This window comes from Macaca fascicularis, chromosome Y (assembly GCF_037993035.2).
Source record: "Macaca fascicularis isolate 582-1 chromosome Y, T2T-MFA8v1.1".
In the NCBI taxonomy this organism is placed as follows: domain Eukaryota; kingdom Metazoa; phylum Chordata; class Mammalia; order Primates; family Cercopithecidae; genus Macaca; species Macaca fascicularis.
Genome location: NC_132903.1, coordinates 2,327,486 through 2,353,572, shown reverse-complemented (window position 1 = coordinate 2,353,572; position 26,087 = coordinate 2,327,486). Strand labels below are relative to the sequence as shown.

The window sequence follows — 26,087 nt, the reverse complement described above, 5'->3', positions numbered from 1 at the left end:
TCCTAACTTCCATTTAGTATTCAGTTTTTAAATTTATTATTATTTTTTTTTAATTTTTGAGACAAAGCCTGGCTCTGCCACCCAGGCTGAAGGGCAGTGGCGCAATCTCAGCTCACTGCAACCTCTACCTCCAGGACTCAAGTGATCCCCCCACCTCAGCTTCCTGAGTAGCTGGGACTACAGGCGCTCACCACGACACTTGGCTAATTTTGGTATTTAATTTTATTCTTCATTTTTTTGTATTTAATTTTATTCTTCATTCTTCATTTTCCTCCACTAGTTCAGGAGTTATATGTTCAATTTCTATTTTTAACAGGAACACTTAACCTTAAAATGTCAAAATCCAGCAACATCTAATTACTTTTACTCACTTCTTCCCTTTCTTATCCTCTCTGTGAAGGTAGCCTAATCTTTAGAAATTAAGTTTCACTTTGTTGTTAACACCAGTTATTATTTTGTTAAACAGCTAACAATCACTTAGTTTTACTGGCTTGTTTCCAATGTCTTTGGCTGGCATTGCTGTTCGCATCCTGCTGTGCTATTCAGGGTGTGAATTTCTTCCTAAGGCAGAGCATCATTTGGAAGATTTTTCAGCAAGAATTGCAGAGCTCCTTGTTGGAAATATTTACGCTATCATCACTCTCCAACAGCAATTTAGCTGCATTTTCTATTCTTGCTTGATAGTGAACATTTCCTGAACAACCTATAAATGCCTGTCCATTGACTTCCTGACATCTCTCATGTCAGGAAGGCCATCTGCTAGAAGTCTGGGAGTTATTTCTTTTTCTTTTTTCTTTTTTTTTTTTTTTTGAGACGGAATCTTGCTCTGTCACCCAGGTTGGAGTGCAGTGGTGTGATCTCGGCTCACTGCAACCTCCGCCTCCCAGGTTCAAGTGATTCTCCTGCCTCAGCCTCCCAAGTAGCTGGGATTACAGGCATGTGCCATCATGCCCAGCTAATTTTTTTATATTTAGTAGAGACCGGGTTTCACCATGTTGGCCAGGTTGGTCTCGAACCCCTGACCTCAGGTGATCTGCCCACGTCAGCCTTTCAAAGCACTGGGATTACAAGTGTGAGCCACCACCCCTGGCCAAAGGTTACCTTTTTAATTGAAAATAAATAAATAAATAAATTGTAGCAAAATTTACATATAATTCGCCATTTAAAAATGAACAATTCAGGGGCATTTAGAACATTCACCGTGTTGTGCAGCCATCACCTCTGTGTACTTCCAGAACACTTTTGTCCCCCCAAAAAGAAACCTGGATTTTATCAAGCAGTCACTGTCCCTTTCCCCGCCAGCCCCTGGCAGTCACGACACTGCTTCTGGTTCTAGGGATTCGCCTATTCTTGAAATTTCATTTTCATAAAAATATACACTATGTGATTATTTGTGTCTGGCTTCTTTCTCTTTGTAAAATGTTTTTGAGGCTCAACCACTTTGTATCAATTTTCAGTGCTTCATTCCTCTTCAAGGCTAAATAATATTCCATTGTGTGGATGGACCACATTTTGTTTATCCATTCCTTCCACTGATGAACATATGAGTTATTTCTGCCTTTTAGCTATAATGAATAGTACTGCTGTGAACATTTGTGTACATATTTTTCTTAGAACCCTTGTTTTCAATTATTTTGAGTACATACCTTGGAGTGGAATTGCTGGTTCACAGAGTAATTCTATATTTAACTTTTTGAGAATCCACCAAAGAATTTGTTCACAGTGGCTGTACCATTTTAGACTCCCACCAGCAATGTACAAACATTGCAGTTTTGTCACATCCTTGTCAACACTTGTTATTTTCCATTTTAGATTTTAGCCATCTCAGGGAGTATGAAGTGGTGCTTCACTGTGGTTGTGATCTGCATTTCCCTAATCACCACATTTTGCTTTCAATATCTACTATCTGGTATAGTTTTTGCATCTTCTTCATACACCCCACAGTTCTGTAAAACATCCTCAACCATCACTCCATAAGCATCAGTTCAAGGACATTGCCTCAGTTTTTCCCAGCCAAAGAGTCACTTACCTGAGTTTGGCTTCTTGGTGGGTTCTGTGAACAAAGAGAGAAAATAAATTCAATATGCATTGAAGATTCATCAGAAGCACAAAGAAAGGCCATGAACGCCCTGATGAAAGATGAAAAGGGAGTGACAAAGCAATACAAAGTAAATGATATGGACACAAATTCCATGTTGTATTCAGAAGAAAAGCAAGAAAACACCCTTAAAATCCATTCAAAAACAATCCACCCTTGAGGCTGTGAGGATGCCCACAGGATGGCCAAAGTAGCTGAGAACATCCAAGACAAGTAAGTGAGCTACCTGCCCGTAGAGCCACCATAGAGCTGGACGGTGGAGAGCGGGGCAGGGGGAGGCAAAAGAAAAGATAAAGACTTTCAGCTTCTAAAATGATGGCTTTTCTCACTTTCTTTCATTCACTCATTTATTCATTCAGCAAATATGTATTGCATGGATGTGGCTATCAGGTCAGGAGTGCTCAGGGTGCAGCCTGTGACCACCCTGCTCAGTGAACCTGGGTGTGCAGTGAGGGTGGGCAGACAGAGGCAGGAGGAGGTTTGAGGAAGATAAGTCAAAGGAGGTGGAGTCGGCCATGGCTGGGAAAATTGGAGCTTCAGGGCTGTGCAATGGCCAGACTTCTTCCAAACAGAGGAAACAGTGTATTTGAAAGCATGACATAACAGCCTCGCATTGCCTTGGTAGGAGGAAGCTGGAACACAGGGGTATACGTGTGGTGGGGGCATTCACTGGGGGTGCAGCGACTGCAAAAAGGAGAGTCTGAAGCTCCAAAGGGGACATACGATTTCGCATGTCCTGTATTTTAATTGAAGGTTTCCCATCACCTTTTCTCCTTCCTGCCACCTCCCTCTCCCTTCCTGCCCTCACTTCTTCCTTCTTCCTCTCCTTCCTTCCTTCTCTCCTTTCTTCCTTCCCTCTCTCCTTTTCCCCCTTCTTCTTTTCTTCTTCCCCACCCTCCTTTCTTCCTCCCTCCCCTCCCCCTCTCTCCTTCCTTCCCTCCATCCTTCCTTCTTTCTTTTCCTTCTTCTTCCTTTCTTCCCCCATCTGTCTTTCTTTCCTTCCCCCGCTCCTTTCTTCCTTTCTTCCCTTCCTCCTTCCTTCCTTCCCTCATTCTTTTCCTATCTCATCTCCTTTCTTCTTCCTTCCTTCCCTCCATCGTTCCCTCTCTCCTCCCTTTTCTTCCCTCCTTCTTTCCATCCTTTTTTCCTCCCTCCCTCCCTCTTTTCCTCCCTCCTTTCATTGTTTCTTTCTCTTTTCTTGCTTCTCTTCCTTTTCCCTTCCTTTCTCCTCCCACCCTCCCTCCCTCTCTCCCATCCTTCCTTTCTCCATCTTCTTTTTAAAATGTAAAATTATAAAGATTTTTTAAAATAGTGATACACTCACAGAGTTTCTTAAAGCCCAAGCAGTATAGACAGTGAAAAGCGAATACCCCACAGTCGCCATACAGGTGACTGTGGTTCCTGTGCACTGGGGCTTCCTTCCCATATGGAAGGGCTGTGGATGAGCAGGCACATGCCTGCCCATTCATGGGGGGCTCTTGGCAGCAAAATGATGCATTCAAAGATGTGTTTGCAGGCACTGGCAGTCTTCTAGGTGAGCAATGAAAAGGTAGTAACAGGTGAGTGGTAAGGAAGTTTATTTCTGTGATTTTTAAAAAATCAACATGAAACTCACATATCATAAAATTTGACATTTTAAGGTGCACAATTCAATGGTGTTTCGTATTTTCACAATACTGTACAATCACCACCTCTATCTGTTCCAGAACAGTTTCATCCCCCCAAAAGGAGACCCCATAACCACGAGCAGTCCCTCCCTTTTCTCCCCTCTTCCAGCCCAACCATCGCTAAGCCACTTTCTGTCTCTCTGAATTTGCCTGTTCTGGATATTTCATATTAATGGGATCCTACACCCTGTGGCCTTTTGTGCCTGGCTTCTTTCACGGAGCACATTTTCAAGGCTCGTGAAGCATGTATCAGAACCCCTCTTCCTTTTTACAGCCAAATAATATTCTGTTGCATGGAGGGACCACATTGCGTTCATTCATTCATCTCCTGATGGACAGTTGTGTTGTTTCCACCTTTGGCTTATTGTGAAGATTGCTGCTGTAAACATGGGTACACAAATATCTGTTTGAGTCCCTGCTCCCAATTCTCTTGGGTACCTGTCTAGGAGTGGAACTCCTGGGTCACATGTCAGTGATCTTCCAGATCAGTAACATGTCTTGTTCTGTATCTGAGCCTACCAGCCAGCCCGTCCTTCACTATTGCACAGGGTTCTCTTGCAGCTATGCCTCATTCTTTGTCCAAACCAAATGCTGGTGCTACACACTCGGTCTGAATTTTGGAGAAAATCCCCCAATGCTTCCAAAGTGGTTGCAACCACACACCTGCCTCCAACTCCCACCCCTCAGTCTGCCTTGACAGGGTAAGATTCAATCTTCATCTTTTCTAACTTGATGGCAGAAATGGCAACTTCATGTTGGGGTGGGTCATTACATTTTCCTGTTGCACTGACAACAATTTTGTATCTGCTTTGTAGGGATCATTATTAGCAAAAACATCACTGTGCGCAGAAAACTGGGAGAGAGATGAGTTCCTATTGTCTTGTTGTCGGCTTTTTAGGATCAGATCTGGTTATCATTCTCTCTTCCTCCAGCAAACACCATTATGTAACTGCCCTGGTCGACCAGTTGTTCCCAATGCTAAAGCCCAATGGAGTCTTCCTCTGTGTACATAAAAGATTATTTTTCTTTCACAATAAATGTTTGAATCTCAATTAGACTGTCTGCCTCGAGCAGGACTTTCTGCAGGGCCCAGGATGCATATTTTCAGCATTCTGGTCAGTCAGAAACATTCCAGCTGACCTTGAACTGATAAAACACCGAATGGGAAGATTCCAGGTCCTCAGTACCCTGGAGAAGAAAAACTCACAGCCCCATGATTGAAGGTAACCAGACAAGCTGATGGGAGAACAGAATGAAGTGTGCTCTGGGAGGAGAGATTGGAGGCCATGGATTGGGACCAGGGTGTAGGACAATGAGGGACATGAAATGAAGTGTAAGAAAAGCAGAAACTGGGCCGGTTATGCTGGTGCACGTCTGTAATCCCAGCATTTTGAGAGGATTGCTTGAGCCCAGGAGTTCAAGACCAACCTCGGCAACGTAGTGAGAATCCGTCTCTACAAAAAAAAAGAAAAGAAAAGAAAAGAAAAAGCTTGGCATGGGGGCACACACCTGTTGTTCCAGCTACTTGGGAGGCTGAGGTGGGAGGATCACTTGAGCCGGGAAGTTGAGGCTATGTGGTAAGCTATGATTGCAACACCGCACTCCAGCCTGGGCAACAGAACGAGACTCCCATCTCAGTAAAATAAAGTAAGATAAAATAAAATAAAATAATAAAATACTAGCATATTCCTAAACCACAGGTTTAGAAGCACAGACCTACCAAGAAATGAGTCTGAGACATTTAGAAAGTGTGTAAATGTTTGTCTCGAGGCGTTTGTAATCTCCCACGAAGAACAGAGCTCTCAACACCAAGAAATTCCCAACACTGGCCCAATCCAACCCCAAAGTAACTATACAGCTGATGCTGTTAGATCCAAGCTGAAAAGAGAAGGTTCCCCTTGAAATATCGGCACTTACCGGGGTCATCAAGGGCGTCTGCCAAGTCAAAGTCTCTTTGACCTATTGGGAGCAAACAGGGCATAAGTCACCCCATGATAGAAAAGCCAGAATCCCCCTTGTTCCTCACCTCATGCTGCTCCCCTCCTTCTGCAAGCCTAGGGTCACCCAGAGCACTAAAACTAACCTGACTATGAGCTACGTGGGAGATGCAACCACCACCTCCACCTAGTCCCAGAACATACTCATTACCCAAAAGAAGACCTGTGTCCCCATTCAGCAGTCACTTCCCCTTCCGCCTCCCCAGCCCCTGACAACCACTAATCCACTTTCTGTCTCCATGAATTGTCTGTTCTGTGAATTTCGTATAAATAGAATCCTACAATATGTGGTATTTTGTGCCTTGCTTCTTTCACTGAGCATGATGCTCTTGAGTTGCATTCACGTTGCAACTTGTGTCAGAGCTTCATTCCTGCTCAAGGCCAGGAAACTTTGAAGGAAGCCTCTCTCCAAGCACATAGACCTCTCTCCTGGACTCTGGACTGTACCACTCACAGCTTAGAACTGGCATTTCCTGCCCCCCGCCCCCCACCCCACACAGAGTCTACGTTGAGAGGGGCTGCCCTAGAAGAAGGTGAAGCATAACAATGTGAGGATCCTGGATCCCTGAGAGACTATATGGAGCATAGGACACCTTTGCCACCTCACCTGGCTGCAACACAAAAAAGACACAAACTTTTCATTCTTTGGGGGATGTTTGTTACAGCAGCTAGCCTACGCTGACAAATACAGGGTCAGGAAGCAACCTCTGTGGACAAGCTGAGGTTCCTACCTGATCCAAAAGCAGTTAACCTAATGAATGTGTCTGCAGCAGAGAGAAGAGAACATTCACATCTTTGTGACTCATCATTAAAAACACACTGCAGAATTTGTGAGAATGAAGAGTCCCTCTTGCTGACACATATGCACACCTTGCTCTTATTCCTCCCTTGCCCCCTGCCAGTACTAACCTTGTAGAGAAAACACCACCAGAGAATTTATCAGGAAGTAGAGGATGCAGCCAGGAGCACATTGAATCAGCAGTTACTATGCATTGAGTTCTGTTGCAATAATACCAGGCACCCAAGCATCTCATCCGCCCACCCGAGGATGTTGGTATGACCAGCATGCATATTTCCCAAAGGAAGAACCTGAGGTTCCGGGACGTTCAGGGCAAGGCAGGAGCAGAGTCAGAACCTGCAGAATTGTCCAGGGGGGACAACCTCTCACTCAAACACTAAGCCATGGAGGAGACTAAGCCTGGGGCAACCAGGTGAGCCCTCGGTGCTGGCTCTCCCCAACTCTGATGTCTGTCTCCCTCCCAAAAATCTGTCTGCCTGGGTGATGCTTGCTCTGTGGGAAGGTTCAAGGGCTCCAACATAGATTCGTACAGCCTGTGGCATGGCTCCAGCCAGATGCCACCCAGGCAGGTTTGCGGCTCCTCGTGGAGGTAATCAGGGCCTCTCCAGAGCAGAAGGTGCATCCCCAGACAGGAGCCCCTAAGTCAGGACAGAGTCACAAACCTTGGAGGGAAGGGGGACTCTGAGCCCAGGGCGCACACAGCAGCTGCCCCTGGGCCCAGACTGAAGGCTGGGAGCTGGTGGTGCCATCGCAGGTCAAATCCCACACAGCCATTTCTCTCAAACTCTGGGTGCCCCACGTCCCTCTCAGATGATGTTCTCTGCTGCCAGTGATCACTGCAGGCTCGCCTTGAAGAACAACCCAGCCCTTCTTTGCTCCCTCCAGCATTCTCCCTATTTGTTGTTGTTTTCTTTTTGTTTGTTTTGTTTTTAGATGGAGTCTCGCTCTGTCGCCTAGGCTGGAGTGCAGTGGCACAATCTCAGCCCACTGCAACCCCCACCTCCTGGGTTCAAACGATTCTCTTGCCTCAGCCCCCTAAGTAAGTGGGATTACAGGTGCATGCCATCACGCCCAGCTAACTTTTGTATTTTTAGTAGAGACAGGGTTTCACCATGTTGGGCCAGACTGGTCTCGAACTCCTGACCTCAAGTGATCCGCCTGCCTTGGCCTCCCAAAATGCTGGGATTACAGGCGTGAGCCACTGCACCTGGCCTCCTCCAGCTCTCTTGGTCATCATGGTCCAAGCTGCTCAGACTGGGCTCAGGGACAGGAGCCGCCTCAGCCTCTTGGATCCGTGCGACGTCTCCCCTCCAAGGCTGCCAGCAGTTCCAGTCAAGACACCTGTCCAGGACCCCAGAGTTAAGCGTCTTGGCTATGCACACACCCTGAGAATTTACATTCCAATCCGTGTTCACCGTTGACCAATATCTTTCACTGCGTTGTATCTCGGCCCATCCCAGCAATTCCAGGCATCCCCTCAGCAACTACTTAACAATCTCCTCCCAATCCGTGTACCCGGCCACTCCCTGCTGTTGCCCTAAATAACCAAAGGCCTCAGTGTTATCTCTCCCCTCCCAGTCCCTCCGCTCTGAAATGCTGTTGCATAAAACAGGCAGGCGGCATGGGAGGGCTGCAGACAGCTCGTCTCATCCTGCAGCAGGAGGCCAGGTTGCAGCGGAGGTTCCTTCAGCTTTGAGATGCTCTGGATGACCCTGGGGGATGACAGGAATTGAGGGTGGGGAGTGTCGCAGAGGAAGTGGAGCCTGGGGGTTTTAGGCTTTGCTTGGTTTCAGGGGTTGCACTGCAGCCAGAAGTTGCTGCATTCGTGACTCATACACACGAGGCTGTTGTCGGTCACACCCAGACCTCGTTACATAAACAAGAAGGACTCTGGCCAGCATCAGGCGGCCTGGGCACTGAGACAGTCTCCAGTCCTGCACGCCAGGCAGGAAATCTATCTCCCAGGCAGGGCCCCCTGTCCTCTCTCCTCTCCAGGGAAGTTACAGCAAAGTCACGGCTGGGGTCCTCATGGGCCTGGAGTAAGAACCCTGGGCTGGGAGATGTCCCAGGTAGACGATGCTAACTCTGGGCTCCCTGTCTCCAAGGTCGGGGTTGCACATGACGCTATTGCTTTCACGGGGTTTATTTTCCACCGGGAACATAAGACGGGGCAGGAACAGGAGATCTGTTTCCGATTTGCTTTGCTTATACTTAGTGAACTCAGCAGCTTTTAATCAAATCCTTGTGTTCTGGGATCCCTAAACCCCCAAGAAGAAAGCAGCCTCATTTTGTGCTGGGACTGTGACAATGGTCCTCGGTTGCTGGCATCCTGGAGATGTCGATTAAGTGGCTCCTGTTGGTGGATGGGAGGGCCGAGCGTTACACAGGAGCCCCCGGTAAAGCTGTGCTCAGGACCCCAGCCATGTGACACAGCGCTTTGAAGCATTCTTCTGTAGCCCGCAGTCACCAAACCCCTCTTGGGCCCAAATTCCACCTCTGCCAGAGTCAAAGATGCTTCTTATTGGAGTTCCCCTGCCCCCCACCCAAATTCCTTACGTTGATTCAGACCTACACGTGGTTCAGGCTTAGGAAACAATACCGCCAAGGGCAGGCCTCAGCAGCAGCCTCAGAAGCAGCCGTTTCTCTCGGAACTTCTCCAGCCCCTCGGTCTCTGAGTCCCATTCTCCCCTGAGGCACCGAAGGAACTAGAATCCCTCTTCCCAAGACGGGTCCCAGAAACAAGAACACCTCTCCCTCAAAGCCAGCCATAAAACCTAAAAACAGGACTCTAACTGTCCCTCTATCCTATCTGGATAAAGAGTGGCACAGGCCGGGCGCGGTGGCTCACGCCTGTAATCCCAGCACTTGGGAGACCGAGGCGGGCGGATCACAAGGTCAGGAGATCCAGATCATCCCGGCTAACACCGTGAAACCCTGTCTCTACTAAAAATACAAAAAATTTAGCCGGGTGAGGTGGCAGGCGCCTGTAGTCCCAGCTACTCGGAGGCTGAGGCAGGAGAAAGGCGTGAACCCAGGAGGCGGAGCTTGCAGTGAGCCGATTTCACGCCACTGCACTCCAGCCTGGCAACAGAGTGAGACTCCGTCTAAAAAAAAAAAGAGAGAGAGAGAGAGAGAGAGAGGCCCAGAAGAATCTAGATACACAGGCCTGGCTGGGTTTCCCCGCTCAGACCTTCAGCATTGGATCAGGCCCTTTTTGTCCACCCTATTTCTACACAGCTATCCAGACTTGGTTGAACCAAAGCATAAAAATAGACAATCTCCCCTTGTAACTTGGGGTCTTCATTCTGAATGCTCCCCTGTATACACGTTAAATACATTTGTATGTCTTTTCTCCAATTAATCCATCTGCTTTGTGTCCATGATTTTCAGTAACACATCAGGGGCCACGACCCCAGAAAGTCAATATAACAAACAGCAATTTTGCCAAGCAAAGAACGTACCGTTGCTCAAATAATAATAATGCAATGTCAAGGCCAATGCCCACTGAACATTAGCTGCCACCAGCACAGCTGCCACGCAGCACAGGAGAGCAATCGACCCACAGCAAAACCTCTGCTTCCCACTGAATTATTTACCTCAATCTAAAGAAGAAAATCAGCTCCCGGCAGGCTCTGAGCAGAAAATAAAAAGGAACACACAGAGACTGTCTAAATCCCTGACCCCAATTACCGCTATTGCCAGCAGAATCTGTACACCACGGAATTGAATTAGAGTCATCACAGGACGTGCAACCACATTAGTAAATTCAGACAGGCTCTTCTGTTTCACTATTCAATCCAATATCCTTTGATCTGCGTGCCCTGGAGAAACAAAGCTCTTTAAAGCAATTGTTCTCTTCTTTCCTCCCTTCCTTCCTTCCTTCCTTCCTTCCTTCCTTCCTTCCTCCCTCCCTCCCTTCCTTCCTTCCTTCCTTCCCTCCCTCCTTCCCTCCCTCTCTCTTTCTCTCTTTCTCCTTCTTTCTTTTTCTTCTTTTATATAGAACCTCACTATGTTGCCCAGGCTGGAGTACAATGGCGCAGTCTCAGCTCACTGCAACCTCCACTTCACAGGTTCAAGCGATTCTCCTGCCTCAGCCTCCAGAGTAACTGGGATTACAGGCGCCTCCCACTATGCTCAGCTATTATTTTATTTTATTTTTAGTAGAGATGGGGTTTCACCATGTTGACCAGGCTGGTCTCGAACTCCTGACCTCGTGATTCGCCCACCTTGGCCTCCCAAAGTGCTGGGATTACAGGCATAAGCCACCGCGCCTATCCTTTTTTTTTTTTTTTTTTTTTTTGATATCGAATCTCACTATGTTGCCCAGGCTGCAGTGCAATGGCGCAATCTTGGGTCACTACAACCCTTACCTCCCTGGTTCGAGCGATTCTCCTGCCTCAGTCTCGCGAGTAGCTGGGATTACAGGTGCGTGCCACTACGCCCAGGTAATTTTTGTATTTTTAGTAGAGACGGGGTTTCACCATATTGGCCAGGATGGTCTTGAACTCCTGGCCTCAAGTGGTCCACCTGCCTCGGCCTCCCAAAGTGCTGTAATTACAGGCATGAGCCACTGCCCCCCGCCTGTTTTTTCTTTCTTTACATAGGATTGTACTGGTTTTCTCTGAAGTGTGGGTTCATTTAAACCAATCTTTCTGGGGTCAGCTGCTGCGGTCGAAGCCACTTAGTGGGTCTTAAACCCATAGAACCCTTCTCAGCTTGAGGAAGCCCACAGAGGGGAAAGTTCTGAGGTTCCACAAACCTGGCACAGGGACCCCGAGAAGAACAAATCTTAACTTCCTTCAGGCAAATCCTAAGGTTTCTCTTCGACTCCAGCTCAGCAATTAAAAACTATATATGTGAATATATAGAAAGCATATGATAATGGCTCTTGTGACTGAACTTGTTACTGGAAAGGGTCTGAAATCAGACCCCAGCAGAGGGTTCTTGGGTCTTGCACAAGAAAGAATGTGTGGTGAGTCCATAAAGTGAAAGCAAGTTTATTAGGAAAGTAGGGGAATAAAGAATGGCTACTCCATAGAGCAGCCCCAGGGCCGCTGGCGGCCCATTTATATGGTTATTTCTTGATGATATGCTAAACAAGGAGTAGAGTATTCATGGCTCCTCTTTTTAGACCGTAGTAGGTAACTTCCTGACACTGCCATGGCATTTGTAAACTGTCATGGCGCCGGTGGGAAGGCAGTAGTGAGGACCACCAGAGGTCACTCTCGTCGCCATCTTGGATTTGGTAAAATGTGGCCAACTTCTCTACAGCAAGCTGTTTCATCAGCAAGGTCTTTATGACCTGAATCTTGTGCCAACTTCTCATCTCATCCTGTACCTTTAGAATGCCTTGACCATCAGGGAATGTAGCCCAGCAGCTCTCGGCCTCATTTTACCCAACCCCTACTCAAGCTGGGGTTGCCCTGGTTCGAACACCTCCAACAAACTCAACTCAGGTCCACCAGCCCAGTGCAGTAAAGCCGAACACTGCCATCGGGATTGCAGTGTAAGGAAGTGAGGCATTTATTCCAAGCTATTTAGAGGGCATCAGGCAACTTCCTTGATGCCTTAAGACTCAACCCCCTGGGTGGCCAGTAGGTGAGGGTTTTCAACGGCAAGGAGGCAGAGGCTACAGGCAAAGCCATAATACATGCAGGCTATACATTGCTTTGACCTAAAAAGGTGGGGTACCTGGAAGCAGGGGCCTAATGAGGATTCAAAGCTTCTCTGATTTGTCATCGGTTAAGGAGGTAAAGCTTTGTGTGAACATTTGGGGTCAGCAAAAATGAATGCTAGTTTTGGCCCATGGGTGTGACTTCCTCCAGCACCTCCCTGCACCCCCCTCCACACCCCTCCCGCCACCACACGCTCCAGGGAAGGAATTTAGAACAAACATTGGCAATAAGAATTCAGGCCTCAGTTTCTCTTACTCGACTACGAGCCAGCAGATGGCATTTTTTATTTGGCGGGGGTCTGGGTTCCTGAAGATCAACTCAGGGCCATATAGTAAGATGTTACCTTGGCTGGGCATGGTGGCTCACACTGGGAATCCCAGCACTTTGGGAGGCCGGGGCAGGCAGATTACCTGAGGTCAGGAGTTCGAGACCAGACTGGCCAATATGCTGAAACCCTGTCTCTACTAAAAATACAAAAATTAGGGCGTAGTGGCGCGTACCTGTAGTCCCAGCTATTTGGGAGGCTGATGCATGAGAATCGCTTGAACCCAGGAGGTGCCAGAGGTTGCAGTGAGCCGACTGAACCACTGCACTGCAATCTGGGTGACAGAGCAAGACTCCTCTCAAAAAAGGATGTTATCTTTAGTCTTTACAGGAAACTAAACATCTTGAGGTCCTTTCTTCCTTGGCTATTGTTCTACACTACAATCACCTTCTTGCTTATTAAGCTGCTCCATGTACTTCTCAAGGCCAGTGAGGTGCCTGGAATTTCCCTTGACATTTCCCTTGAAGGAACTCAAGGTTTTCCTTAATTTCCATGCTAGGGAGAGTGCCTGGCAGGCCCCGAAGAGGCGTGTCTTTGCTCCATCTCACTGTCTCCCAGGACGGCATGATTCACAGAATAGAAAACATTAAATAATATGATTAGGTTAGGACTGTAGGTTACAACAGAAAGTGACAAGGAAGGCTGCTGCCCCAATGGGGAATCTTATTCCCAGTGGGCCTTGTTTGCCAAGGGATGAGTTCCACTTTATCCCCATGGATAAGATGAAATCCATTCTGTTTTCTAATTGGTTATGAAGTTTTTGTTTGCAGCAGGGCAGGAAATCAAACACAGCTGGAGTCTCCTCCTACACACCTCAACGTGAATATCCAGGGACTCCCTAACACTCCAGCTCACCGCGGCTGTAGACGCCGGAGCTGAGCAGGCCACCCTGGTGCATGATCTGCTCCTCAGAACCCATGAATCCTCCACGGTCTCAGCATCTGAGCAGCCCAGCCTCTCCCCAGAAGCTCAACCAATTGGCCCCGCTCTTGACTTCCCAGTGACCGTATTATGCAGTTGCAGATTGAAGCTCTATTGGAGCAACCATTGGCAATGAGAATTCAGGCCTCAGTGTATGTCTGTAGTACAACAGACAGTGTCTCCAGAGGTTGAAGTATTTTGTTTCAAAGAGGAAGGAATCATCATTCATCACAAAAGGCAAGACATCTTTGGAGCAAGGAAAACTTGAGGAAAATACCACAGACCATGCAATGGGGCACTGGTCAACGGTGTGTGGTAAACCAGTCTTCCCAGAGTGGCGTGCACGCGGATCCCTCAGGACATGGGTGACACACAGACTATGCTTCAGCAGGTCTGGCTGGGCCCAAGGCGCAGTGTTTCTCATCAGCTCCCGGGGGATGTCAAGGCTACAGATCCATGGATCTCACTTTGCAGGACAGAGACTTGGTAATGGCTTCCCAGAGTTGCTACAATAAAATCCCAAAGACTGGGCAGCTTAAATAACAACCTCGATTCCCCCACAGTCCTGGAAGCTGGAAGTCTGAGATCAAGGTGTGGGCAGGGCCGGTTCCTCCTGAGGCCTCTCTCCTGGGCTTGTAGATGCCGTCTTCTCCCTGTGTCCTCACAGGGTCGTCCCTCTGTGTGTGTCTATGTCCTCATCTCCTCTTCTTATGAGGTATCCTAGTCCATTTCAGGCTGCTGTCACAGCATACCATAGACTGGGTGGCTTATAAGCAACAGACATTGATTCTCCCACAGTCCTGGAGGCTGGAGGCCAGAGGTCTGAGATCAAGGTGTGGGTGGGGCTGGTTCCTCCTGAGGCCTCTCTCCTTGGGCTGTAGATGCCGTCTTCTCCCTGTGTCCTCACAGGGTTGTCCGTCTGTGTGTGTCTGTGTCCTCATCTCCTCTTCTTATGAGGTGTCTTAGTCCATTTCAGGCTGCTATCACAGAATACCATAGACTGGGTGGCTGATACACAAAAGACATTGATTCTCCCACAGTCCTGGAAGCTGGACGTCTGAGATCAGGGTATGGGCAGGGCTGGTTCCTCCTGAGGCCTCTCTCCTGGGCTTGTAGATGCCATCTTCTCCCTGTGTCCCCATGTGATCCTCCCTCTGTGTGTGTCTGTGTCCTCATCTGCTCTTCTTATGAGATGTCTTAGTCCATTGCAGGCTGCTATCATGGACTACCATAGACTGGGTGGATTGTAAACCACAGACATTGATTCTCCCAGAGTCCTGGAGGCTGGACGTCTGAGACCCAGGCATGGGCAGAGGGTCATCCCTCTGTGCATGTCTGTGTCCTCATCTCTTCTTTTTATAAGGTCTGCAGTCCTATTGGATCAGGGCCCAACCTAGTGACCTCATTTTGCCTGAATCACTTCTTTTTTTTTTTTTTTTGAGACAGAGTCTAGCTCTGTCACCCAGGCTGGTGTGCAGTAGCATGATATCGGTTCACTGCAACCTCTGCCCCCCAGGTTCAAGCAATTCTCCTGCCTCATGCTTCCAAGTAACTGGGACTACAGGCACGCCCAGCTAATTTTGTGTGTGTGTGTGCTTTTTGTATTTTTAGTAGAGATGGGGTTTCACCATGTTAGCCAGGATGGTCTCTACCTCCTGACCTCATGATCTGCCTGCCTCAGCCTCCCAAAGTGCTGGGATTACAGGCTTGAGCCACCGCACCCCACCTGAACCACCTCTTTAAAGACCCCATCTCCAAACACAGTCACAATTGGAGGTCCTACAGGTTAGAACTTCCATTTGTAAAATTGAGGAGGGTACAATTTGGCTCACAACAGAGTTAAACCATGGGACATGGTCAACAACAATGGGGATGCCATTGGACAGCCTGGTTCAGTGGAGACAACCAGGCTTTGGCAATCTAGAGAGACAGTTTCATCTCAGCAACATCACGTGCCTGGCCCATGCCCTGAATAACACTCTTCCTTAATTTTTTTTTTTTTTTTTGTGAGACAGTCTTGCTCTTTACCCAGGCTGGAGTGCATCGGTGCAATCTCGGCTCACTGCAGTGCAATGGCGCAATCTCAGCTCACCTCTGCCTCCCGGGTTCAAGCAATTCTCTCACCTCAGCCTCCTGAGTAGCTGGGATTACAGACACATGCCTCCATGCCCAGATCAGCCCAGAATCTAGCCACATGCAGATTCTGGATCAGCAGGTCTGTGTGGGGCTATAATTGCGTTTTATTGTGATTATAATACAATAAGAAAATATTTTTTAGAAAAACCTCAGGAGGCATTCATTCGGGTTTAAGGAAATGTTCTTAGGTTGAAATGCACTTCTTTCTTTTTCTTTGTTTTGTTTTGTTTTCTTTTCTTTTCTCTTCTTTTCTTTCTTTCTTCTTTCTTTCTCTTTTTGTTCTGCTTCTGCTTGTTCCTCTTTGTCTTCCTCTTCTTCCTCCTCCCCTTCCCCTTCCTCCTTTCCTCTTCCTCTTCTTCCTCTTCTTCTTCTTCTTTCTTCTTCTTCCTCTTCCTCTTCCTCTTCCTCTTCCTCTCCTTCTCCTCCTCCTCCTCCTCTTCCTTCTTCTGACAAGGTCTAGCTTTGTTGCCCTGGCCGCAGTGCAGTGGTGCAATCATAGTTCACTGCAGCCCTGAACTCCTGAGCTCAAGGGATCTGTCTGCCTCAGCCTCCCAAGTAAGGAAAACAAATGTATTTTAGATAGATAGGTCAATAGATAGGTAGATGGGATATATGATAGCCAGATAGATAGATAGATAGATAGATAGATAGATAGATAGATAGATAGATATTGAAGATAGATATTGGAGATAGATGAACAGATAGATAATAGAGAGATAAAGAGATGATAAATAGATAGGTAGACTTTTGAGACAGATGAAAGGCAGATAGAGATATAGGTATATATAGAGTTAGATATAAACATATCTTATTGGTTCTATTTCTTTGGAGAAACTTAACTCATATACATATTAACAAAGATCAAGAAGAAGAAAAGTTTAAAAATCACCCCAATCCCAGCATGTGCTGTTTTTTGGGAGACAGATAGATTTGCAAACGTTTTTAAAGCTTTTATAAAATCTAATTTTGCCACATAAAAATGTGAAGATTTTTGTGGATGTGATGACTCCTCTTGGGTTTTTAAACATCTGAAGCCTCCCAGAGGCTGGGATTCACAGGCCACAGCAGAGTTTCCCAGCTTCAGCACTGTGGCTGGACACATCGCTGACAGGTTTAAGTGCCTCTGGCCCCTGATCCATCGGGGGAATTCCCAGAAGCTTAGCAGTGTCTGGGAGAGCTCCATCTGGAGGCAGAACCCCACTTTTCTATCCCCTGTGTGCCAATAAGAGTGAAGAAAATGACTGGAATGGGGGGACCTCAAAGGAAGGGTCAGTTGTTATCCAAGGAAGGGGAGACATTTCTTGGACTATGTGCTCCAATATTTGCCAGATGTCTTCACACTCAGGGGCCAAATAGCCATAGACTGGTTCTGCACAGCCCCTTCCTACTCCAACGAGGAAACTATGGAATGCTTAGCTTCTGGGTTATACGTGCAACGGCTCTATGCCGTATGAGGGAAAGATCCTACAAGTGCATTCTGACAGTCAGATCCATTTATGCCCCAGACAACTATACCGTTCCTCCTATACTGTACGGTACAACTATACCTCCAGACAACTATACCTCCAGACAACTATACCTCCAGACAACTATACCTCCTATAGTGTACAGGAGCATGACATTTCCAACCTGTCCCCTTTCCCAGGGTTAGAAGTTATGACTAACAGCAGGTTCTCCACTACAGCACTAATGACACTTGGAGCTGCATAACTCTCTGTCATGGGTGCTGTCCTGTGCACTGTAAGGTGTTGAACAACATGCCTTGTCTCCACCCACCAGACGCCAGAACACCCATCCCCGTGCAACTACCAAAACTGTTTCCAGACATTGCCAAGTGTTACTTGAGGAACACAGTTATCCCTGGGGAGCAGAAGAATGTCATAGATAGATGATGGACAGCTAGATAAATAGGTTGATAGATGGATGGATAGATAGATAGCAGATAGATAGATAGATAGATAGATAGATAGATAGATAGACAGATAGATAGATAATCAGATAGATAGATAGATAGATAGATAGATAGATAGATAGATAGATAGATAGATATGAGAGTTGAATAGTTGGAGAAGTAGGTAGAAAGATAGATACATAGATACATAGATAATAGAGATGAGAGTTGGATAGTTGGAGAAGTAGGTAGAAAGATAGATAGGTAGATAGATGATAGACAGATAGATGATAGATGATAGACATGAGAGTTGGTTAGGGAAGTAGATAGACAGACAGATAGATAATAGAGATGAGAGTTGGATAGTTAGATAAGTAGGCAGAATGATAGATGATAGAGAATCAATAAATGAGAAAATTTTTGACAGATAGATCAACACATAGATTAGATAGATAATAAGTGGATATAATAGAGACAGATAGATCAATGGATAATGATAGATAGATAGATAGATAGATAGATAGATAGATAGATAGATAGATAGATGACAGAAAAATCATTGACAGAGATAGATAATAAACGACAGGTAGAAAAATCATTGACATAGATAATCAATAAATGACAGATAGATAATAGGTGGATATAGTAGAGACAGATAGGTCGATGGATAATGGTAGATGATAGATAGATCTATAGATAGGCAGACAGACAGACAGTATCTCTCATGCTAAGGCAAGATTCCTCAACCTCAGTCCTACTGACATATGAGGTTGGATCATTATTTTCTGTGGGGCGTCCTGTGCACTGCAGGGTGTTGAGCAGCATCCCTGGGCTCCACCCACTAGTTGCCAGGAGCATCCCTGCCTCGAGATATTGACAAGTGTCCCTGTGGATAAACATGATCCCTGGTTGAGAATGGCTGGATGGCAGCATCTGTACCTGGGGGTGTCACCTTGGGCCTGCATAGATTGAATGACACATGACTGAATTGGAGACCACAGAGCTGCCTCCCCACTGTGGCAGGGATCCATGAGACTCCACCCAAAGGTAACCAGATGGTTGCACACAGAGTCATCATCTCTTAAAAGAAGCACATAGCTCCGCTTGGGCATCACCTGGGGTGCTTCTTAAGATGCAGGTCTCCCAGCTCCCAAATGCCCGACCCACGCCTACTGAATAAAGATCTCAGTGGGTGGGGACCGGGGTGGTGCTTTTAATACCTCCTCCCTTCAAGGTGATGACCTGCACATCAAAGACAGAGAATCACCGCACTAAATGGCTGCAATGCCCAAGGTAACAATGGCAGGGAAATGACCCATTTGTGGTTCCCTTTCCAAGCTACAAATTTGCTAGATCAAAGGATGCTTGCAGAGAAGGAGGGGGCAGGGAGAGAGGGGGCACCAGAATGGAAGCAAGTCAAGAAAAATATAACTGAGACATAGGATGAGGCTGGCGTGGTTTGGGGTTCTGTACCCTGGCATGGTATGGCTTCTTACCTTAGGCAATCATCATAACTTTTTTTTTTTTTTTTTTTTTTTTTTTTAGATGGAGTCTTACTCTGTCACCCAAGCTGGAGTGCAGTGGTACAATCTCAGCTTATTGCAACCTCTTCCTCCCAGGTTCAAGCGATTCTCCTGCCTGAGCCTCCTGAATAGCTGGGATTACAGACACCCCCCCACCATGCCTGGCTAATTTTTGTGTTTTTAGTAGAAACAGCATTCGCCATGTTGGCCAGGCTGTTCTCAAACTCCTGACCTCAAGTGATCCACCCAGCTCGGCCTCCTAAACTGCTGGGATTACAAACATGAGCCACTGTGCCCGGCCCACAACTTCCCCATATCCCAGTTTTTAGAAGTCAACTAAACAGCCTGTGACAACCTAATGCAGCAAGTAATGAAAAGTACTTGTCACAACACCTGACTTATCTTTACTCAACAGGAAGTACTCAGAAATATGATGTGCTACTGTTCAGAGCTCTGAGTGGTTTTTTTCATAAGTTTTTTTAGTCTCTACATAGAAACACAGCTCTGTACAAATGCACACACATTTTAAGTCATGTTGATACGGACAGGAGGCAGGAAGATACTAGATAGAAGAGGGCAGTTCCCCAGCAAAGGCCCCACCCTCAAGCCTGGAAACCTGTCGTCCTAAATGGAAACAGGCATTCCTATTTTTGTGCCCAAATGTTGCCTTTTGACCCACCATGCACCCCTTTCCTGTACCCATATAAACACCAAACCCCAAACCCCAGACCCCACGTGCAGACAGACTGATGAGCAGAAAAGCAGAGGAACTGAAGAGCAGCACAGCAGAGAAGGAGAGAAGAGAAGGACACTGAGAGGTGTTCAGCTGGGGATGGCTGGAGAAGAGATCAGCCGCAGGACAACCAAACTCCAGGGGAAGATCATCTTCCCACTCCATCCCCTTTCCAGCTCCCCAAACATCCCACTGAGAGTCACCTCCATCTGGCAATAAACATTTCTGCATTTACCATCCTTCAGTTTGTTCGTGTGACCTGATTCTTCCTGGACGCTGGACAAGAACCCGGGTACTGGCCGGGCGCAGTGGCTCAAGCCTGTAATCTCAGCGCTTTGGGAGGCCGAGATGGGCGGATCACAAGGTCAGGAGATTGAGACCATCCTGGCTAACACGGTGAAACCCCGTCTCTACTAAAAAAATACAAAAAACTAGCCGGGCGTGGTGGCGGGCGCCTGTAGTCCCAGCTACTTGGGAGGCTGAGGCAGGAGAATGGCGTGAACCCGGGAGGTGGAGCTTGCAGTGAGTCGAGATCGCGCCACTGCACTCCAGCCTGGGTGACAGAGAGAGATTCCGTATCAAAAAAAAAAAAAAAAAAAAAAAAAAAATGAACCCGGACACCAAGAGGGCACTGAACTAGTTAACACTTAATAGTTAACACTTAAGCCACCTGCAGATGGCAGAGCTAAAAGAGCACCGTAACACACCCACTGGGGCTTCAGGGGTCACAGGCACCCACCCCTAGATGCTGCCATGGAGCCCAGAGCTCAAAAACACTCATGCTAGCTGCTGTATCTGCCTATCTGCAAGCTCTGCCTCCCATAAGAGGTTTCAGTGTGTGGTGGTCAAACAGAGGAACCACATCCCTGTCGCACATCCTGTGAGGGGGGTCAGGGAACTCTCAGGTTTCAAATCTGATAAGGGAACAATGTACAATAGACTTGGAAGAGACTGTCTTAGCTGGTGTATATCCTGGACATGTATCCTTTTCTTTTCTTTTAATTTATTTTTAATTGATTCATAACAGATGTACATAGCTTCAGGGTACATATAATAATTTAATACATTTATATAATTTGTAAAGATCAAATCAGTGTACTTGGGATATCCATCCACCTTAAATATTTGTCTTTTCTTCATGTTAGAACCATTCCAACTCTTCTATTTTGAAATCTACAATAGATTATTGTAAACTAAAGTCACGCTACTGATTATCTAACACTAGTGCTTATTTCTTCTATCAAACCCTATAATTTTCTTTTTTTCCCTCAATAAATGACATTTCATACACTGCCCTTTGATGTTTCCACTTCTGGTTCTCAGCTGTTAGAAGACCTGATTGTGTCTCATGTTCCTTCATGTCCCTCTGGATTGGATGGCGAATACTAATTAAATACAGTGGAAATGTGGGGCTGCTAAAATGTGAACCTCTGTTAGGAATATGACCATATTCTTATTATTATCTTGTTTTGTGTTGATAATTTAGTAATAATAATAATGATTTATAGTATATTAACCATTAACAATACTCTGTTTTCTTTATTTAATTTTAAGTTCCGTGATACAGATGCAGGATGTGCAGGTTTGTTACATAGGTAACCATGTGCCATGGTGGTTTGCTGCACCTATCAACCCGTCACGTAAGCATTAAGCCCCACATGCATTAGCTATTTATTCTGATCAATAATCTGTTTTCTTAAGTACTTCATAGCAATCATCCCACCAGCCTTGCAGAATGTTTCTGGGATCTTGGGAATGTGCTCCATTTCCAGCTGGTGATGGCTGAGGATGTAACAGGGTCATCTGTGCATTTAATGAATTACCCAGGACATACCCAGCTGTTGAGTTCACATCATCGTATTTACACAGAAGGGCCCTGATCCAGACCTCACTTTCTTTCCAGTCCCTCCTGTAACGTCCCTATGGGGTGCTACTTGTGTCAGAGGCACTGGAACCAGAGCGACTCCATCTTGAAAAGGGGCTGGGCAATAGAAGGCTGAGACCTACTGGGCTGCATTCCCTGATGATTAAGGCATTCTGAGTCACAGGATGAGATTGAAGGTCTGCACAAGATACAGGTCATAAAGACCTTGCTGATAAAACAGGTTGTAGTAAAGAAGCCGGCCAAAACCTACCAAAACCCAGATGGTGACGAGAGTGACCTCTGGTTGTCCTCACTGTTACACTTCCACCAGCACCATGACAGTTACAAATGCCATGGCAATGTCAGGAACTTTGCATGGTCTGAAAAGGGGAGGCAGGAATAATCCACCCCTTCTTTAGCATATCAAGAAATAACCATAAAAATGGGCAACCAGCAGCTCTCAGGGCTGCTCTGTCTGTGGAGTAGCCATTCCTTTCTTCCTTTACTTTCCTAATAAACTTGTTTTCACTTTACAGACTTGCCCTGAATTCTTTATTGAGTGAGATCCAAGAACCCTGTCTTGGGCTCTGGATCCGGACCTTTTTCCTGTAACACTCCGAGAAGGGATGATTCTGATTTTCAGAAGACAAGGCTTGGGATAGAGCAGGATGCTCATTGGAGTCTTCCCAGAGAGAGCTGCAAGACAGCTCAAATTCTGCTGCCAGCTGCCCCCGTCCAAATCCTCAGTGCCTCAGTTTACCCATATCTGTGAGGGTTAATACCGAATGTCAACTTGATCGGATTGAAGGATACAAAGTATCGATCCTGGGTGGGTCTGTGAGGGTGTTGCCAAAGGAGATTAACATTTGAGTCAGTGGACTGGAAGGGGCGGACCCACCCTCAATCTGGGCAGGCACCATCTAATCAGCTGCCACTGTGGCTAGAACATAAGCAGGCAGAAAAATGTGAAAAGAGACACTGGCCTAGTGTTCCGGCCTACATCTTTCTCCCCTGCTGGATGCTGGAACATCAGACTCCAAGTTCTTCGGTTTTGGAATCTGGACTGGCTCTTCTTGCTCCTCAGCCTGCAGACGGCCTGTTGTGGGACCTTGTGATCATGTGAGTTCATACTTAATAAACTCCTCTCTCTATATCTATTTCTATTGCATCAGCTCTGTCCCTCTAGAGAACCCTGACTAATACACCATCTGTAAAATGACATCAGGCACGACACTCCCGTCATAGGGCTGAGGGACAATCAACTAAGTTAATCCATGCCTAGTGCATAGGAAGTGCTGGTGTCATTCAAAGAATTTAGCACAGGACACGGTGTGGTGGCTGATGCCTGTAATCTCATGATTTGGGGAGGCCAAGGCAGGAGGATCATTTGAGCTTAGAAGTTCAAGTCCAGCCTGGACAACATAGTGAGATCCCATCTCTACAAAAAGTTTTAAAAACTAGTCAGGCATGGCGGCAAATGCCTGTAGTCCCAGCTACTGTGGAGGCTGAGGTGGGAGGTTTGTTTGAACCCCTGGGGTGAAGGCTGCAGTGAGCTATGATGGAACCACTGCACTCCAGTCTAGGTGACACAGTGGGCCCCTCCCTCAAAAAAAGTTAAAACACATTTAAAAAAGAAAACATTTTATGTCATAAGTGCGTTTAATACAACTACCCTACCAAACGCCATAGCTTAGCCTTACCTGCCTTGAAAGTACTCAGAACACTTCCATCAGCCAATGGATGGGCAAATCATCTAGCACAAAGTCGACTTTGTAATGAGGTTTTGCACACCTCACATAATTTATTGAATATTGCACTGAAAGTGAAAAACAGAATGGCTGTATGGGGCCAGGCACGGTGGCACACACTTCTAATTCCAGAGCTTTGGGAGGCCGAGGCAGGTGGATCACCTGAGGTCAGGAGTTCGAGACCAGCCTGGCCAACATGGTGAAACCTAGTCTCTACTACAAATACAAAAATTAGCTGGGTGTGGTGGGCAGGCTCCTATAATCCCAGCTACTTGAGATGCTGAGGCAGGAGAATTGCTTGAATCCAGGAGGTGGAGGTTGCAATGAGCTGAGATTGTGCCATTGCACTCCAGCCTGGACAACAGAACAACACTACATCTCAAAAAAAAAAAAAAAAAAGAACAGTTTTATGGGTACTCAAAGTACAGTTTTAGTTTGCACTGAATGCACACCAATTTTGCACCATTGTAAAGTTGAAAAATCTTAAATTGAACCATCATGTCAAACCATCGTAAGTTGGGAACTGTCTGTATACTGCACTTTGTAGAAGTTGATTCGCCCAGGGGGATATGTTTAACCTTTGGCTCTTACTGTGAATGATATAAACTCCTGGAAGTACTTTTCTGGGGAGGTGGGTTTACTGTTGAACATCTCCCTGTAAACAGAAACTAATGAATGCATTGCCGCATCATCCACTCACTAGGTGAGATCTGAAGACAGCACGGAATAATAAAAAATCCTCACTGCAGATCCCAGACTATGTCCACCAGGATCTATCCATCCCAGCATTGCCTCTGCCCGTAAACAGCCAACTCCAATCTTAATGACATCCAAGTCTTTAAACAGGATAAACAGGAAGTGCTGCCACAGGAACATCTGAATGATGTGTTTTCATTCCTAACAGAAATACTTCTCCCTGTTAAGATTCGCCTGGGTATTCCCTTCTCTGGAATCGCCACATTAAAATGACCAAAGAAACTTACTCAATTGTTGTTCAAATCCTATTCTTTATGAATTCATTGGAGTTTCTCCAAGAGGTCCTCACACGGAACTAAAAACTCTAATCTTGGAGTCTGGGACAGCCAGCCTGCAAGTTCATGTTGAAGTTTTTGATGTAAAACTATTCAGGTGGTTTTAATTTGCAAGAATGAATGACAGTGTTTAGGAAAAGGCTTAAAAATCTGAACAAATGCAACCCTTCTGGCAAATGAATCTCTAATAATCTGCCCCATGGGATGAAGTAGTTTCAGCTCTATTTTTACCATATGGAAATGGTCAGAACTAATTTTTAAAATCAGAAAGAAATGATTGACATTCCCCACATGCCCAGTCATGCTTGAATCATGGAGTTAAATAGGTCATGTTTTAAACGCTTGGGACACACGGATCAAAACAGGAAAATATGGTGAATATCTAAATTCTATCAGCTAACATCCTGCCCTTCTGGATCTAATTCCCAGTTTCCAAATTGGAGCAGCCCGTCCTCTCCCTCCCCTCCCAGCCACCCATCCCTCTTAGTCTCCTTTCTAATCCCATTGGGCAAATTATCCCCATTCACTTCATAGCAACTCCTTTGGAAGGAGTTTCTTAAAGCAAGAAGAGAAAAATCCACGCCCAGGCAGATCTCCCTCAAAGCAAAATGCCTCTTACCTCGGGCGTGCATTAGAAAACACAGGAACGCAAGACAAGGAAGTCCCCACCAGCTCTCCATAGTTTGCTTCAGGATGCAAGAACCTCAGCGGACTCCCCAGCCAAGCGGATTGTGAGATCTGGCCTCTCCACCCTCCTGTTGTTGACTTCTGGTCTCCCAGCTTGGAAGGAAGGGAAGCGATGTCTTCAAGTGGAAAATATGAACCGAACTGCCAGAAACAAATGGGCTCCAAGCTCAGATCCCAAACTCCACAGCTGAAAACCTGTGGGACCAGTGTAGGCACGCTCAGTCACGTCTGGGAGCCAGCCTCCCCGGGCTGCCCCACCAATCTGCAGCAGCGCAGAGGATGGGGACACCGGGGTGGTTCCCCAGCGCCAACGGGCAGCTCAGGCTTCTGGAAGCCGGCACACTTGCTTGGCAACTCTGCTCGCTGCGGGCGTGGGAGCTGTAGCAAGTTCAAAGTCACCAACCCAGAAAGCAGAGAAGACACTGGCCGCCTGGATCTTCCTCCTGCAGTACGTGATCGTCCAGCGATACCCAGTGTGGGGCTAACGCACATGTCAGTGCAAAGACCTCAGTTGAAGTCTTGGCTTTTATACCTAACAAACTCAGCGACTTCCGAGACGGATTTATCATCCTCAGCCTTCAGTTGTCTTGTAGGTGGCAGAACTAATATTTCAGCAGAGACTGTTGTTCAGGAAAAGCAGATGACACGTGACTTTTGTGGCTTTCACTTAAATCTGAGACATTTTATCTAACTACCAAAATTTACATCTTCTATTTGAAATCTCCCTGGAGAAGAAATATGACTGGATAGCTCAGTTTGATGATTAATCCTGCTTTCACAATGGTTATTATTATATTTTTCCCTGCAGATCTGTGACTGTGTCTAATTTATCCATATACAACTCGTAGGTTAACCCTTACACTCTACCTACCCCGAAGCAGTAGGCAAGAACTTACAAAGTTAGCATTTGCAAACAGCTTTGAAGTCCTCTGGTAACTAGATTAGCTGCAGGAGAAAGGTGAAAGTCAGTCTTAGTTATGAGGGCAGCTTCT

The 26,087-nt window shown here is 46.5% G+C and overlaps 1 long non-coding RNA gene across 1 annotated transcript; it reads right to left on the bottom strand.

The window, feature by feature from the left end:
- Window positions 1-1,084: 1,084 nt before the first annotated feature.
- LOC141409499 (uncharacterized) lies at window positions 1,085-25,595 on the bottom strand. The gene is made up of 3 exons (XR_012430460.1): window positions 25,028-25,595; window positions 5,683-5,724; window positions 1,085-2,053 (listed from the first exon to the last, which is right to left on the bottom strand). It is a non-coding gene; the product is annotated as an uncharacterized lncRNA (long non-coding RNA).
- Between the last annotated feature and the right edge of the window lie 492 nt (window positions 25,596-26,087).